Source organism: Hyla sarda, chromosome 1, assembly GCF_029499605.1.
Source record: "Hyla sarda isolate aHylSar1 chromosome 1, aHylSar1.hap1, whole genome shotgun sequence".
NCBI classification, from domain to species: domain Eukaryota; kingdom Metazoa; phylum Chordata; class Amphibia; order Anura; family Hylidae; genus Hyla; species Hyla sarda.
Genome location: NC_079189.1, coordinates 293,706,933 through 293,723,154, shown reverse-complemented (window position 1 = coordinate 293,723,154; position 16,222 = coordinate 293,706,933). Strand labels below are relative to the sequence as shown.

Genomic DNA, 16,222 nt, shown 5'->3' with positions numbered 1-16,222 from the left:
TGAATGGAGAAGTTATGGTACTCAAAATGAAGTTCAAGTTCTATACAATATATACGAGATCTTCCGCTATATCTTCGAAGGTTTTATAGCTAGTGTAATTGAAGTTCAAGTGCTATAGAGTACATAATATATATCCTCCGCTGTATCCGTTAGGACTTTGTGAACAGTTACTTGTAGCAAGATACTGGTAGCTAGTGCAGCAGATGTATCAAAATGAAATTGAAAGTTATTGGTGCACGGCCCCGCTCACCGCTTCTGCTGATGCACTCCGATATTCGGTGCGGTCCTTCTCCTTCCCGGGCTGGTACAGCTCGGCAGCTGGCCTGATGGAAGAGCCTGGGATCTCCCTGCGCTGGCTCTGGAACCGGAAACCGGGAGCTGGTAAATGCCGTAGAGCCGGTGTGGTGCTCTGGGGGGGAGGCTGCACTTTGGTGGTCTGGAGGCTGGCACAGATCTGCGTCTGGCCTGTGGGTGGTAGCGGCTAGTGCAGCTGAGCGGTGGATGCGCTGGGAGGCAAGTGGAGCCGCGTCCTCGTGTAAAATGTGCGCTCTTGGACTGAGCAGTGGTCCCAAAATTGGGAGGCTCCAGCAGTTGCGATTAAATTTTAGCTGGTTGGAGGTGGACTGAGTATCTCCAAGGTGGGTATAATGCCAAATGCGTTTCCTAGCTACCAGTATCTTGCTACAAGTAACTGTTCACAAAGTCCTAACGGATACAGCGGAGGATATATATTATGTACTCTACAGCACTTGAACTTCAATTACACTAGTTATAAAACCTTCAAAGATATAGTGGAAGATCTCGTATATATTGTATAGAACTTGAACTTCATTTTGAGTACCATAACTCCTCCATTCACACATTGAGCATTGATGTATCCATTTTTTCAAGCTGCTATCATTGGGGACTGATCATCTCATACTTCAAGTAATTTTAGATATATCAGTGTATATTTAACCCCTTAAGGACGCAGCCCTTTTCACCTTAAGGACTGAGCACTTATTCGCAATTCTGACCACCGTCACTTTACGAATTAATAACGCGAAAACGCTTCTACCGAATATTCTGATTCTGAGATAGTTTTTTCGTGACATTTTCTACTTTATTTTGGTGGTAAATTTTCGGCATTACTTGCATCCTTTTTTGGTGAAAAATCCCAAAATTTCCAGAAAATTTTGAAAATGTTGCATTTTTCTAATTTTGAAGCTCTCTACATGTAAGGAAAATGGATATTCACAATAAATTTTATTTTTCTTCACAAATACAATATGTCCACTTTATGTTGGCATCATAAAATGGACATATTTTTGCTTTTTGAAAAAATTAGAGGGCTTCAAAGTAGAGCAGCAATTTTCAAAAATTTCATGAAAATTGCTAAATCTGAAGGGACAGATGTTACAGAACTACAACTCCCAGCATGCCTGGGCAGTCGAGGCATGCTGAGAGTTGTAGTTTGGCAACATCTGGAGGGCTACCGTTTGGGCACCACTGTAACAGTGGTCTCCAAACTGTGACCCTCCAGATGTTGCAAAACTACAACTCCCAGCATGCCCAGACAGCCTTTGGCTTTCTGGGCATGCTGGGAGTTGCAGTTTGGCCTTCCTAGTGGTTGCCACAGAAAAGATTGTTTTACTTTTACTTTCAATTCCCCCCCCCCCCCCACGACGATTCCCTACCTGATCCAGTATCCAGCAGGCTCCAGCGAAGATCCCGGGTCCCCAGGCATCTTCTCCTGCAGGTACGGCCTCCATCTTCTTCCCAGATCCCCTCGACATCCAGGGGCGGGCAGAACAGGGGGTTGCCATGGCAACCCCCTGTCCTGCACTGCCATTGATCAGAACTCTGTTCTGACTAATGGCAGGGGATAGGAGGAGATCGCTCTGCGACCTCACTCCAATCCCTTAGGCTGATAGGGGCTGTTGCTGAGAACTCTGATCAGCCCTATTTTCCGGGTGATCGGGTCACCAGAGACCCGATCAGCCCGGAATTGGAGAAAATCGCATGTCTGAATTGACATGCGATTTTCTCCGATCGCCGACTAGTGGTGGGGACCGGATTTCCCACGGGCGTATGGATACGCCCTGTGTCCTTAAGGACTCGGAATGCAGGGCGTATCCATACACCCTGTGTCCTGAAGAGGTTAAATATCTAATTTTATTATCCAATTCTATTTTTTATGTTTTTTAGTTTAATCAATATTTGATTTGATGGTGCGGTCTGTGCAAGGTCCCTGCACAACCACACATTTAAAATGTAATAATTAAAATTTATGTAATTATTAATACTTTCACTTAGCCTGCATTATTCTATATCTAATTATTTTATCTATATTTATTTATGGTTAAGTATCACACTACCATTTATATTCTACTATCTATCATTGATTTTCATACAGAACACCACCATATGTGTATCTAGAGGTCTGTATTCCCATAATATTTCTATTCTATTCATTTTGACACGTAGGGTTAACGTGTAACATACAGTACCTCGATACACATTCCTTCTTCATAGTGTGAGCCCCCCACCTCCATTAAATTTTTCAAAACTGTTGCGGGCACTCCCCTTTTCGTGTTCCAGGTAAAATGGAGGGTTTTGTTTTTTTTGGTCACAAATTGTGTTGCAAGGGACGTGTGACACAATTTGGGCGCAAAACCCGACAAAAAAGAGTTGAGATCACGTTAGTAAATAAACCCCATTGTGTATACTTCTCTATCTCATAACTGTTTTGGTAGTTTGTTGTAGCATCTAACACACTAAAAGGAAAAAAAAAAAAATTCTAGGTGGATAGTTACGATCTGTGTTATATGCTTTATCAGACGAGAAAAAAAGAAAAAAAGATGCGCCGATAGGTTTGTTTAATCTTTGGTTAGCGAATGTTTTTGTGGTACCCCTTGTTTTATGGACTTGAAATTAAAAGTTATGTAAAAGTAAAATTTTCTGTGATTGATAATTTGGTCAATAGACTTGATATCTCTTTTCTGTGATACTAAGTCCATTCAGTGGAAGGGGCCTCCCCTGATGGACATGGAGTGGGGAATTCCACTCTCGGTATGCAGGATGCCAATGTCCGTCTGCAAAGGTGACGTGCGGTACTGCACTGTAGTGGAAAGTCTCTCACCATTAACAGTAGAGATGAAGTAAGGCTTGGGCAGACGGTGAACAGGAATCTGATACTTGTCAACCAGAGAGGCGAAGATGAAATTGCCGGCAGATCCTGAATCCAAGAAGGCGGCAGCAGTGAAGGTAGACTTGGCAGGCACAGTGAGCTGTACTGATAGTGTAAAACGTGGAGAGGAAGAATCCACACCTAGCAACGCCTCTCCCACGTTCACAAGGTACGTGTGTTTCCCGAACGCGGAGGACGGAGAGGACAGTCTCTAAGGAAGTGCTCGGTACTAGCACAGTACAGACACAGATTCTCATTTCTACGACGGCTCCGTTCTTGAGGGGTCAAGCGAGACTGATCCACCTGCATGGCCTCCACGGCGGGAGGCCCAGAGAAGGGATGCGGTGGATGCTGAAAAACCGGAGCCAGCTGAGGATAGCGTCTTGGACGCTGTTCCTCTTTTCTCTCCAGCAAATGCTTGTCAATCCTAGTGGCCAGCAGTATAAGCTCACTAAGAGTAGATGGCATCTCACGTGCCACCAGGACGTCCTTGATTTCACTGCATAGTCCCTTCTTAAACGTGGCACATAGAGCATGATCATTCCAATTCAACTCGGAGGCAAGAGTGCGGAATTGGATAGCGTAATCACCCACGGTAGAACCTCCTTGGGTCAGGTTCAGCAAAGCAGTCTCTGCAGAGGACACCCGGGCAGGTTCCTCGAACACACTGCGGAACTGGCTGGATCAGAGCGGTCCCACAAAGGTGTAGCCCAAGCCAGGGCCTTCCCGGTTAACAGACTGAGAATGAAGGCCACCTTGGCACGTTCAGACGGAAACTGGTCGGCCATTAATTCAAGGTGGAGTGAGCACTGCGACAGGAACCCACGGCACTGCTTAGGATCTCCGCCATACTTGTCAGGCAAGGACAAACGGATTCTGGAAGAGGAGACAGCTGCTGGCTGAGGCGGAGCAGCCGGCATAGGTGGAGGAGACGGCTGTTGCTGGACAGGCAGGAGCTGCTGTACCATGGCGGTCAACTGGGCCAGCTGTTGACCTTGCTGGGCGATCTGCTGCGTCTGCTGAGCCACTACGGTAGCCACTACGGTAGCAAGGCAAGGAAGAGGTACCTCAGCGGGATCCATGGCCGGATCTTACTGTAACGGCCCGGACAGGGGACTGGAGGTGGATCCACTGGACCAGAGGAGTGAGGGCATGGGCCGTACCCAGGGAACGGAATCTAAGAAGCTACTGGTCTTCACCAGAGCCCGCCGCAAAGCGGGATGGTCTTGCTGCGGCAGGTAGCCCCCAGGTCGTTCCACCAGATAGCGACTCAACCCCTCTGGTTGCTGAGATAGTGTGGTACAGGAGGAACAGGTAGAAGCGTAGTCAGACGTAGCAAAGGTCAGGGCAGGCGGCACAGAATCACTAGCAACAGGTCTAGGCAGACAGCACGGGTTCAGAGGCGGTGGTCATGGGCAAGGGTCGGCAACAGGCAGGGAACACTTTAATAACAGGGAACGCTTTCTCTTGACACGAGGCACAAAGATCCGGCAAGGGCAGGAAGAGGCAGGAACCATTTATAGAAGACTTTGGGCCAGGCACCAATTAATGGTGCACTGGCCCTTTAAATTTCATGACGCTCTCTAGGGACACAGAGGGGAGACGAGGAGCCACAGAAGGTAGGGGACAGTGTCGGGATGCGGCGCGTGAGCAGGAACCTCCCGCCACGCTAACCGCATCCCCTTCGGGGATCACTCTGCGTTCCCGGTCACCGTGTCTGACCGAGACGCGCAGGGACTTAGTGGACCGGGACAAGGGCAGTAAGCGCTCTGGTCCAGGAGCGGGGACTGGAGCGCACACTGTAACACACCTCTTCAGAGCAACAATATCACGGCTCATGCGGTAGTATACCTGTACATCTGCCATGTCTGCAGGGGGATGCACTGCAATTGTTGTTACTGACACCTCTTCAGAGCAACAATATCACGACTCATGCAGTAGTATACCTGTACATCTGCCACGTCTGCAGGGGGATGCACTGTGTAATTATTATTTGATATTCATAGCATAAACATTAAAAAACATAGGTGGTAGTATACCCATTGTGCCTGCCACGCCTGCAGGGGGATGCACTGCAGTTGTTGTTACTGACACCTCTTCAGAGCAATAATATTACGAACCATGCGGTAGTATACCTGTACATCTGCCATGTCTGCAGGGGATACACTGCATAATTATTGTTGTTTGACATTCATAGCATAAACATCAAAACCATAGGCGGTAGTATATCCATTGTGCCTGCCACGACTGCAGGGGGATGCACTGCAATTGTTGTTACTGACACCTTTTCAGAGTGACAATATCACGGCTTACATGCAGTAGTATACCTGTTATATCTGCCACGTCTGCAGAGGGTTGCACTGCGCAATTATGTTTACTCACACCTTTTTAGAGCAATAATATCATGTCCTGTATAGGGTACAAGACTGGCTATGCCTGCCATGTCTGTAGGGATAAACACTGCATTGCTACTAACACGTTACTAGAGCCATAAAAAGACTCTTAGGATGCAGTAGTCCCAAAGTGCCTGCCACATCTGCAGGGGGATACACTGCACAATTATTGTTACTGACTCATCTTCAGTGCAATAATATCAAGACTCATAGGCGGTAGTATAGCTGTTTTGCCTGCCACGTCTGCAGGGTAAAGCACTGCGCAATTTTTACTGACATGTCTTCGGAGCAATAGTGTCACTGACAGGTGGTGGTAGGGAATCAAAGGATGTTGTTAGTGTTTTTTGGCCCTTTTTGGCTTGGCCCCTGCAAGAGGTTATGACTATAACTAGCCTGTTAATATCAGCATTTCATACAGGTGCGGATTCACCATTTACGGCCGATCGATCGGAGGAGAAACGAGAATTGGTACACTCCAGCACCTCTAAGCAGAGGGGGGGTCGTGATTACGTGGTTCCTGGTACTTGATAATCATTTCTCCGAATTCAACTATGGCAGGTGTTCGGGAGGTATGTGATAATTAGTTTCTGGATTACTGCAAGGTTTTTTGGCCCTCTATAGGCCAAGTCCACGGTCGCGGTTTTGGGCACACTTCTGACCGCTATAGGTATGTTATTAATTTTGTTCTTTATCGTTGTAATCTGATTACAGTTGTTGTGATCATTATTACCGTGATCATTATATTATTATCGTCATCTCTATTGTTATTATTATTATCGTCATTAGCATTGTTACGTATTGTTGTTTATTAGTCAGACAGCCTGTCCACGCTTGGAGCCCCGACCACAACTACATGTTTTTTTTTAAGTCACAGGTATTTTCAGGGGTGATAGTGCTGTAATGTTGTTACTTTATATTTCAAAAATAAAAACTTTACTTATGAGTATGTCTTTCTAGAGTATTAAATTGGGTATTCAAGTATTTAATTAATAATTGTCTTAGATATTTAGTTCATTCCATGAGACACAAGTTTGTAATTTGAGCATTCAGCAGATTTTTTTTTTTGTTAGCTTCAAATATTGGTAGTAGTGAGGGAGATGTAATAGCAGTTATAAGGTTATAAGGGTTTTCTATTTTTGGATGTACAGTCGTGCAGTGATGGGAGAACCCATGTGGCATAAAACCAATTTTTATGTTATGTCAATGTTTATTTGTTCTATATTGCAAGGGTTGGGCCTATAAATTGCACACCACTACAACACTGAATGAGATAGATCACATAGACTCACATGTAAGGTGAGATTTAATAATTGCACTCCTGTCCCCATTACCAGAATTGCAGTTATTTTTTTGTGACTTCGCTTTACAGATAACATGGATAGAAAAGTGACTTATTTTAGTTGTAAAACATAGCAAAAACTATACAGATTTAATATAAGTGTATTTTTTTCATATGTTACTAGGGCTGTTAAAAAAAAGAACAATTACTTACCTACCCCTGTTGCCCCACAGATTCTGGTCCACTGACTGCCGGTTTCTCAGAGCTTCTCAGATGCTTCTGACAAAAGGCATAAGAGCAGGAGCTGGCCGCTCAACAAATTATTGGCTGAGACAAACACTGAGTGGGCAGGTTGAGGGGACCAGGGATCGCTGGACTGGAAGCTAAAAGGAACCAGACTAGGTAAGAATTGTTTACATTCTAGTTTTAGCAGCCCCACAGCATCATATAAATTTCTAAAATTCTCCTATATTACTACCGTATATCAGTAAGCACATTGAACAGCGGACCCCCCCCCAAAAAAAAATAAAAAAGATTTAAAAAGTTTTCATTCTAAATGGTAGACAGGTGGAACCATAGCAGAGACTGTGACCAGTTATTTAGTGTTTTGCTGCCCGGGACAAAGAGCCTGTTGTTTTTTCCCCTCCACCCTTTTTCCCCTTTCATTCATTTTCATTCACCCTTGTCTGCTAACCATGCCATTCTGCCTTTGTGACTTTTATTGCAGCAAGGGAACAGCAGGAAGAGAACTGCTCAGTCAAAAGCCTGATCTAGTTCTAAGGATCTGTTGGGTCATCAGAACCCAGACCCCAACCGATCCAATGTCATGAAATTAGTTATAATCAAAATGAATTGCTTTAAGATAAACAATACATTAGACCTTATTGGATGACACCTCCATCTTTACTTTACCCTTCTTTTGAATTTGTTCACCAGATGAAGTTATAGCAAGTTAAATTCCTATCCTGTTAGGGGCCACTTTGTAGAAAACTCTGCAAGTCTACACAATATGGTTGTTATGATAGAAAGAACACATCTGTGCCTACACATCTTTACATAATTATACTTATATCCTTGGTCCAAAGGTCTAAATTTGACAAGCACTGTGCTATACAATGTATATTATAAGTTTGCATTAATACCAATAGCAGCTTAAACAGCATACTATTATAGTCTGCTAAGTATCATTTATTTAAAACACGTGCCAATGTCTGTTCCCTACTGATAAAAATCCCAGTGAATAGTTATGAGGGGGTTTGTGTGGATGGGGTGTGGTGACTTGAAGACTTGGCAATTTAGAAAAAAATGTGTTTGCCGTAAACTGGGTCTAAAAATGTTAAATATTCAAAGTTTGTGTGAACTCATTGACCTTAGAGACACCACATCAAAGGCAAAGACAGGAAACACACCTGAAAAGTGGCAGCACCCCCACCCTTTAACCTCCCCCTACATCTAGCCTAAGCTTTAAAGCTTTCACATAAAGAGCTTTAGGAATATAAACACAGAAGAGAGATAGAAGCTGTGAGATGTGACAGATCTACTACTGTACTGCCCTTTGTTCTAGGAATTGGCACAGCACAGGAAGTGAAAGATGAAGGAAAGTCACAGAGGGAAAGTCTCTATAGTAGACCTTTATAGCTCAGTTTACACAGGTTTTATTTCATCCTCTTGTATAAACCAGCAATGGGTGTACACACTAGTCAGTATGACAGAATTTAGCTAGTAGCAGTCTAGTAGCTAAAGTTAGATATGACAGCTACACACTTGCCCACCGAAGTTATGTTTCATTGGGCAGTAGTGATGAGCGGCAGGGGCCATATTCGAATTCGCGTTATTTCGCAAATATATTGACGATTATGCGTCCTATGTTTGCGAAATTCGCATATTCGCTATGTTCGTTCACTTACTTTTCCATGCGAAAATTTGCAAAAAAATTTGCATGTGAAAAAAAAGAAAACGAATATTCGTCATTACGAACTATATTCTAAATATTCACAAAATTGCAAAGTGCCGATATTCGCGATAACAATTTGCATTACAAATATTCGTGTTCAACACTATTGGGCAAAAGGGATAAATTGCTGGCAGACACCATTGGCTAGGGCTTATTTAGAGAAAATAAATCAGGCGTATTGAAATCCAACAAACATACCTGTTTTTTTGCCTGCCCCTCATGCATATTAGATCATTCCCTGATCCAGACAAAACTCCTATTGGATAACCTGGCAGTACAACATTATGTGTTATTGTTTTCTAAAGCTTATTTTTGGTTAACCTATTTGGATGTGGAATAGAATGAAAAAGATGTCATCTTATAAGCAGTGAGCTATTACCAGAACAGGTAATGCGTTTAGGAAATAATGCAAACTACAGATAATGTAAATCCATCCTAAACTGTAATTATGACTCCACATCAAACATTGATCTTTATTTAGAAACAGATGGTACAGCTGGCAGGGGGCTAAACTGGACCGTGAAACGTATGTAATCATTAAACTTTACTCTAAGGCCACACATCAATCAGAGAAAAAACACATGGGGAATGTTTTCCACTAGCAACGAGCTATCACTGAAAAAAAAGACAAACGTGAAACGTACCTATACAAATGACCAATACGTAAACACATACTCCTCCTATTAGCTATATATCACTAATGTTACATCAAAATCATTTGAAACCAGATGGTTGGGCAAGCTCCAACAACCAATTATAATATAAAAGAGCAAGGTGTTTTCTGACACGATAAAGACAAGGGAGGGAATTTATTAATGGTTTTTGTATAGGTTTTGATGAAAAATTGTTGCACATTTTCAGCAATTGTTTATATTGCATTTGCAAAAGATGGTCAGCATTACCAGGTTTAGATATACCCACCCTATGAACATTTATGCCATGCAATGTTTCCGATCACCACCACTATCAGTGCGGTGATTGGGCTGGGATGGCAACGCATCACCTAGGGGAGTCTTGAGACCCCCCTTATTGGCGATATCCGTGATTGGCCGGTCAATTCTGCATGCTATATATATATATATATATATATATATGGCTTTTCTGGGTCAATCAGGTTTCTGGCATAAGGGTAATTGGTGCCACTTCTCCCATCTCTGTGATTTGTCGGTCGGGAATGACCGACCAATCACAGCATGGGACGGGTAATTTAAAGATACGGTCCCCCGCTCTGCCACCACATGATAATCTGGGCAGAGCGGGGAAACGTATGTGGTCTGTGCAGGGGTGGGGCAGTGGCGGTGCGATTGGTGCAGCGGCGCTTTGTTGGTAAGGTTAAGCACAGACAGGGTAAGCTTTAGGTGGATCAGTGGTCTTCACACTGTGGCCCTCCAGATGTGACCCTCCAGTCCTTTGGCTGTCCGGGTATGCTGGGAGTTGTACTTTTACTAGTCCAGCACCTGTAAATACAGTCAAGGCCTTAAATGTTGGCACCCCTGAAATTTTTCTAGAAAATGAAGTATTTCTCACAGAAAATGATTGCAGTAACACATGTTTTGCTATACACAAGTTTATTCCCTTTGTGTGTATTGGAACTAAACCAAAAAAGGGAGGAAAAATAGTTAATTGGACATAATGTCACACCAAACTCCAAAAATGGGTTGGACAAAATTATTGGCACCCTTAACTTAATATTTGGTTGCACACCCTTTGGAAAAAATAACTGAAATCAGTCGCTTCCTATAACCATCAATAAGCTTCTTACACCTCTCAGCCGTAAAGTTGGACCACTCCTTTGCAAACTGCTCCAGGTCTCTCTTATTGGAAGGACGCCTTTTCCCAACAGCAATTTTAAGATCTCTCCACAGTTGTTCAATGGGATTTAGATCTGGACTCATTGCTGGCCACTTCAGAACTCTTCAGTGCTTTGTTGCCATCCATTTCTGTGTGCTTTTTGACGTATGTTTGGGGTCATTGTCCTGCAGGAAGACCCAAGATCTCGGATGCAATCCCAGCTTTCCCCAGCTTTCTGACACTGGGCTGTACAGTGCGACCCAAAATCCATTGGTAATCCTCAGATTTCATGATGCCTTGCACACATTCAAGGCACCCAGTGCCAGAGGCAGCAAAACAACCCCAAAACATCATTGAACCTCCACCATATTTCACTGTAGGTACTGTATTCTTTTCTTTGTAGGCCACATTTCATTTTCGGTAAACAGTAGAATGATGTACTTTACCAAAAAGCTCTATCTTGGTCTTATCTGTCCACAAGATGCTTTCCCAGGAGGATTCTGGCTTACTCAAGTTCATTTTTGCAAAATTTGACTTGTTTTTTTATGTTTCTGTGTCAGCAGTAGGGTCCTCCTGGGTCTCCTGCCATAGCTTTTCATTTCATTTAAATGTTGACGGATAGTTCGCACTGACACTGATGCTCCCTGAGCCTGCAGGACAGCTTGAATATCTTTGGAACTTGTTTGGGGCTGCTTATCCACCATCTGGACTATGCTCCATTGACACCTTTCATTAATTTTTCTCTTCCGTCCACGCCCAGGGATATTAGCTACAGTGCCATGGGTTGCAAACTTCTTGATAATGTTGCGCACTGTGGACAAAGGCAAATCTAGATCTCTGAAGATGGACTTGTAACCTTGAGATTTTTGATATTTTTCCACAATTTTGGTTCTTAAGTCCTCAGACAGTTCTCTTCTCTTTCTGTTGTCCATGCTTACTGTGGCACACACAGACACACAATGCAAAGACTAAGTGAACTTCTCTCCTTTTTATCTGCTTTTAGGTGTGATTTTTATATTGCCCACACATGTTACTTGCCCCAGGTGAGTTTAAAGGAATATCACATGCTTGAAACAATCTTATTTATCCACAATTTTGAAAGGGTGCCAATAATTTTGTCCAGCCCATTTTTGGAGTTTGGTGTGACATTATGTCCAATTTGCTTTTTTCCTCCCTTTTTTGGTTTAGTTCCAATACACACAAAGATATAAACATGTGTATAGCAAAACATGTTTTACTGCAATCCTTTTCTGTGAGAAATACTTCATTTTCAAAAAAAAATTCCGGGGTGCCAACATTTAAGGCCATGACTGTATTAGGGAAAACCGTATACAGAGGTAGCATAACTGGCAATAGCGTGTCTGGGACAAATAATACAGTGGTATGTTCTGTCCCTAATCTACCCTTTATAACCATTAGGGGGTGGGTAGAGGTGGCCCCCAATATCTGGCCCTATATAATCCCCTAGCTGTTTGACACGTAACTGGGGCACTCACCCTAGAAAGGGCGACCCTCATGTCTCTGGTGCCTTAATCTTATTCTGTAAAGCCCCTAATCACATAGATGAATTATGCAAAATGTAGCAAGATTAAATCATTACAGATGTGTAAGGTGCTTGGAAAGTGCACAAAGTGCACTGAGTGATGAATAAGTAAAAGTAAAACTAGGCACAAATTAACAGGTACTGGTAACATAGGCATAGTAAGTATGAAGCAATGGCCACTGCCTCTTTGCTCATAGTCAAGTGAACACTGAGTCTTCCTGATGATCAACTACGGTGGGGAGACGCAGCGTCGGGGACACGGTTCATTATTAGTGATGTCGCGAACATAATATTTTCGGTTCGCGAACGGCGAACACGAACTTCCGCAAATGTTCGCAAACCGGCATTGACTTAAATGGGCAGGCGAATTTTAAAACCCACAGGGACTCTCTCTGGCCACAATAGTGATTTAAAAGTTGTTTCAAGGGGACTAATACCTGGAGGGGGATCCATGGCAAAACTCCCATGGAAAATTACATAATTGATGCAGAGTCTGGTTTTAATCCATAAAGGGCATAAATCACCTAACATTCCTAAATTCTTTGGAATAACGTGCTTTAGCCCCCTTTAGGCAGCACATAGAGCCCCCCTTTAGGCATCACATAGTTAGATCCCCCCTTTAGGCAGCACATAGATTTCCCCATATTAGGCAGCACATAGTTAGAGCCCCCCTTTAGGCAGTACATAGTTAGATCCCCCTATAGGCAGCGCATAGTTAGAGCCCCCCTTTAGGCAGCACATAGTTAGAGCCCCCCTTAAGGCAGCACATAGATTTCCCCATATTAGGCAGCACATAGTTAGAGCCCCCCTTTAGGCAGCATATAGTGGGATTTGAACCCAAGGCCCCAGCGCTACAAAGCAGCAGTGCTAACCTCTGAGCCACCACGCTACCCTTAGAATACATCTAATATGCACGGTTGCTAAAATGGACAGAGATGTCAGCAGAGAGTACCAGAAAAATTAGGCATGTACACATGGCTCAAAAAGTTGGTATTGTTGCAGCCGCTGCTGTAGCAGCCGCCAGAAAAATTGCAGCAGCAGAAAAAGTGCTGCACCAGAGGCCAGAAAAATTAGGCATGTACACATGGCTGAAAAATAAGAACAAGCGCATATCCAAGAGTCCAGAAGACTCTATAATGCAGGACGGAGAAACACACAAAGAAATTCTTTTCTAAATAACATTTTTCATCAAATAAAGAAACAGAGTTCTTCCCTCTCTGTATTTTACTTTAAAAAAAATTAAAGTTAAAGGAAATCTGTCATCAGAATCACCCGCACTAAACCTGTTACACAGGCTTGTAGTGCGGGTGATCCTGATTAAAACGCTCCTTACCTGGTTAAAAATGGTTCAGCGCTTCTTAAGATATCTATATTTTTAGTTTTCTGTTATTCCCTGGCTTGGGACTCAGTGGGAGGTGTCATCATCTGGGACTCGGCCACACGTCATTATAGCTGGGCGGAGCTGCCGCCCGGCTCATGAATATTCATGAACTTATCCTCGCGGCTCTCCCCACCAGACCTAGAAAAAGGAGTTAGACTACGAGGATAAGTTCATGAATATTCATGAGCCGGGCGGCCGCTCCGCCCAGCTAGAATGACGTGTAGCCGAGTCCCAGATGATAACACCTCCCACTTAGTCCCAAGCCAGGGAATAACAGAAAACTAAATATAAAGATATCTGAGGAACCGCTGAACCATTTTTAACCAGGTAAGAAGCGTTTTAATTAGGATCACCCGCACTACAAGCCTGTGTAACAGGTTTAGTGCGGGTGATTCTGATGACAGATTTCCTTTAAAAAATCACACGCAACAAGCGTTCCTTTGTGTAATGGTTAGTACTCTTTAAAATTCAAGTTTAAATTATCATAAAGTCCAGAAGACTCTATAATGCAGGACGGTGAAAAACACAAAGAAATCCTTTTCAAAATAAAAGGGTCCCTCAACAGGCACGACAGCATGAAAGACCCCATTTGCACAAGGTTGGATGCCGAGCTACTCATGTCCTGTTCCTCGTCCTCAGTGATGTCAGGGAAGGTATCATCTTCTTCCCCCCAGCCACGTACAACACCACGGGAACCAGATAGGTGACAATGAGCACCCTGGGATGCCTGTTGTGGTTGGTCTTCCTCCTCCTCCTCTTCAAAGCCACATTCCTCCTCTGACTCCTCTTCCTCACAATCCTCTTCCAGCGTTGCCGCAGGTCAGCAAGCGATGCTGATAAGGCTGTTTCTGGTGGTGATGGTGACCACAACTCTTCCTCCTCACGCTCATCTACTGCCTGATCCAGCACTCTTCGCAGGGCACGCTCCAGGAGGAAAACAAATGGTATGATATTGCTGAGGGTGCCTTCGGTGCAACTGACTAGGTTTGTCACCTCCTCAAAAGAATGCATGAGCCTACAGGCATTGCGCATGAGCGTCCAGTAACGTGGCAAAAAAATTCTGCAGATGATGTCCTAGCACCCCGGTCATACAAATATTCGTTAACAGCTTTTTCTTGTTGGAGCAAGCGGTCGAATATTAGGAGTGTTGAATTCCAACGTGTTGGGCTGTCGCAAATCAAGCGCCTCACTGGCATGATGGACAGAGATGTCAGTAGAGAGTACCAGAAAAATTAGGCATGTACACATGGCTGAAAAATTTGGTATTGTAGCAGCCGCTGCTGTAGCAGCGGCCAGAAAAATTGCAGCAGCAGAAAAAGTGCAGCACCAGAGGTCAGAAAAATTAGGCATGTACACATAGCTGAAAAATTTGGTATTGTTGCAGCCGCTGCTGTAGCAGCAGCCAGAAAAAATTCTGTTTGTTTCCCAGCCAGAAAGTGCCCTAAAACATTGCGGCTTGAACCATAGTTGGTGGCGGATAAGTCATGCAAGTCATCCTTGGTCGCCATCTTACCCAGACGGAACGTGATTGGTCGGATTCTTCAAAAAATTGTTGCTGCCGATGCCTCTTGGAATCCTCCAAAGAGGAAATACACGTCTCATCCCTGATTGGTCGCCGCCCGGATCTGCCCAGCAGCGATTGGTCAAATTCTTCAAAAAAGATTTGCCTCCGATGCCTCTAGGAATCCCCCAAAGAGGAATTATACATCTTTAACCTGATTGGTCGCTGCCCGGACCTGCCCAGCAGCGATTGGCTGAAAGATTTGAAAGACAACCTGCCGCCACCAGCGGCAAAGACTTGCAACCTGAACTCATACGTCCCCTCTCTGATTGGCTCACTCGACATCCCGAACAGCCAATCAGAGTTAAGCCTACCATCCCCATGCCCATGTTTGGATGACATCCCCTCACCGACTTTTTCCTATGACAGCGTAACTGTACACAGCCATGTACGGCACGTTCCTGATTGGTCGCCCCCATACCATCCAGCAGCGAGCAACCAATCAGCTTCAAGAGGCCAGTCTTCATTCAAAATCCACCGTGGCAACCTTGCACAGCATCACCAGGTTTACCCAATGCGCAGTGTAGGTGATATACCTGCCCTGACCATGCTTTGCAGACCAGGTATCAGTGGTCAGATGGACCCTTGCCCCAACACTGTGTGCCAGACATGCCATTACTTCCTGTTGCACAATCGAGTACCGGTTGGGGATTGCCTTTCGTGCAAAGAAATTTTGGCCAGGTACCTTCCACTGCGGTGTCCCAATAGCGGGAAAAAATTTTCAGCTATTTTTTTAAATTTCTTTTTTATTTTTATTTTATTTTTTTACATTTTTTTTTAAAAGCTGGCGGGCTATGAGTTCAGACAAGCCAGCTGTCAGACGCCGGGCTAGGGGGTGACCTTGTGACATTGGCATCTTACGCTCAGACATGTCCTTGACAGACGTAGACGTAGCGTAGACACTGCAGGCCTGACACACACGCTTGCAGACAACTAACTGCTATTCAATCTATTACAGTCAAAATTGTATTTTTTTTGTTAAATTTACACTACGGTCACACCACATATGATTTGCACAAGTGTGACAATGAGCCCAGCAGGCCCAAAAACTCCCAAGTGTGAAGTGAACTAACTGATTTTATTTCACAGCCAAAAAAGTTTTTTTTTTTTCTTTTTTCAAATTTACACTATGGTCGGTCACCCCACATATG

At 44.0% G+C, this 16,222-nt stretch overlaps 1 protein-coding gene across 15 annotated transcripts in view; it reads right to left on the bottom strand.

The window, feature by feature from the left end:
• LOC130267700 (uncharacterized) overlaps positions 1-16,222 on the bottom strand; it is a 309,666-nt gene that overhangs the window by 207,268 nt on the left and 86,176 nt on the right. For 2 of the 15 annotated variants that reach the window (XM_056517795.1, XM_056517805.1), the window contains exon 2: positions 7,055-7,224. The exons of 12 other annotated variants lie outside the window; for them this stretch is intronic. The gene's annotated coding sequence lies outside the window, so the exon portion shown is untranslated. The remainder of the gene's footprint in view (positions 1-7,054; positions 7,225-16,222) is intronic. One more of the 15 variants, XM_056517830.1, reaches the window with a different exon arrangement.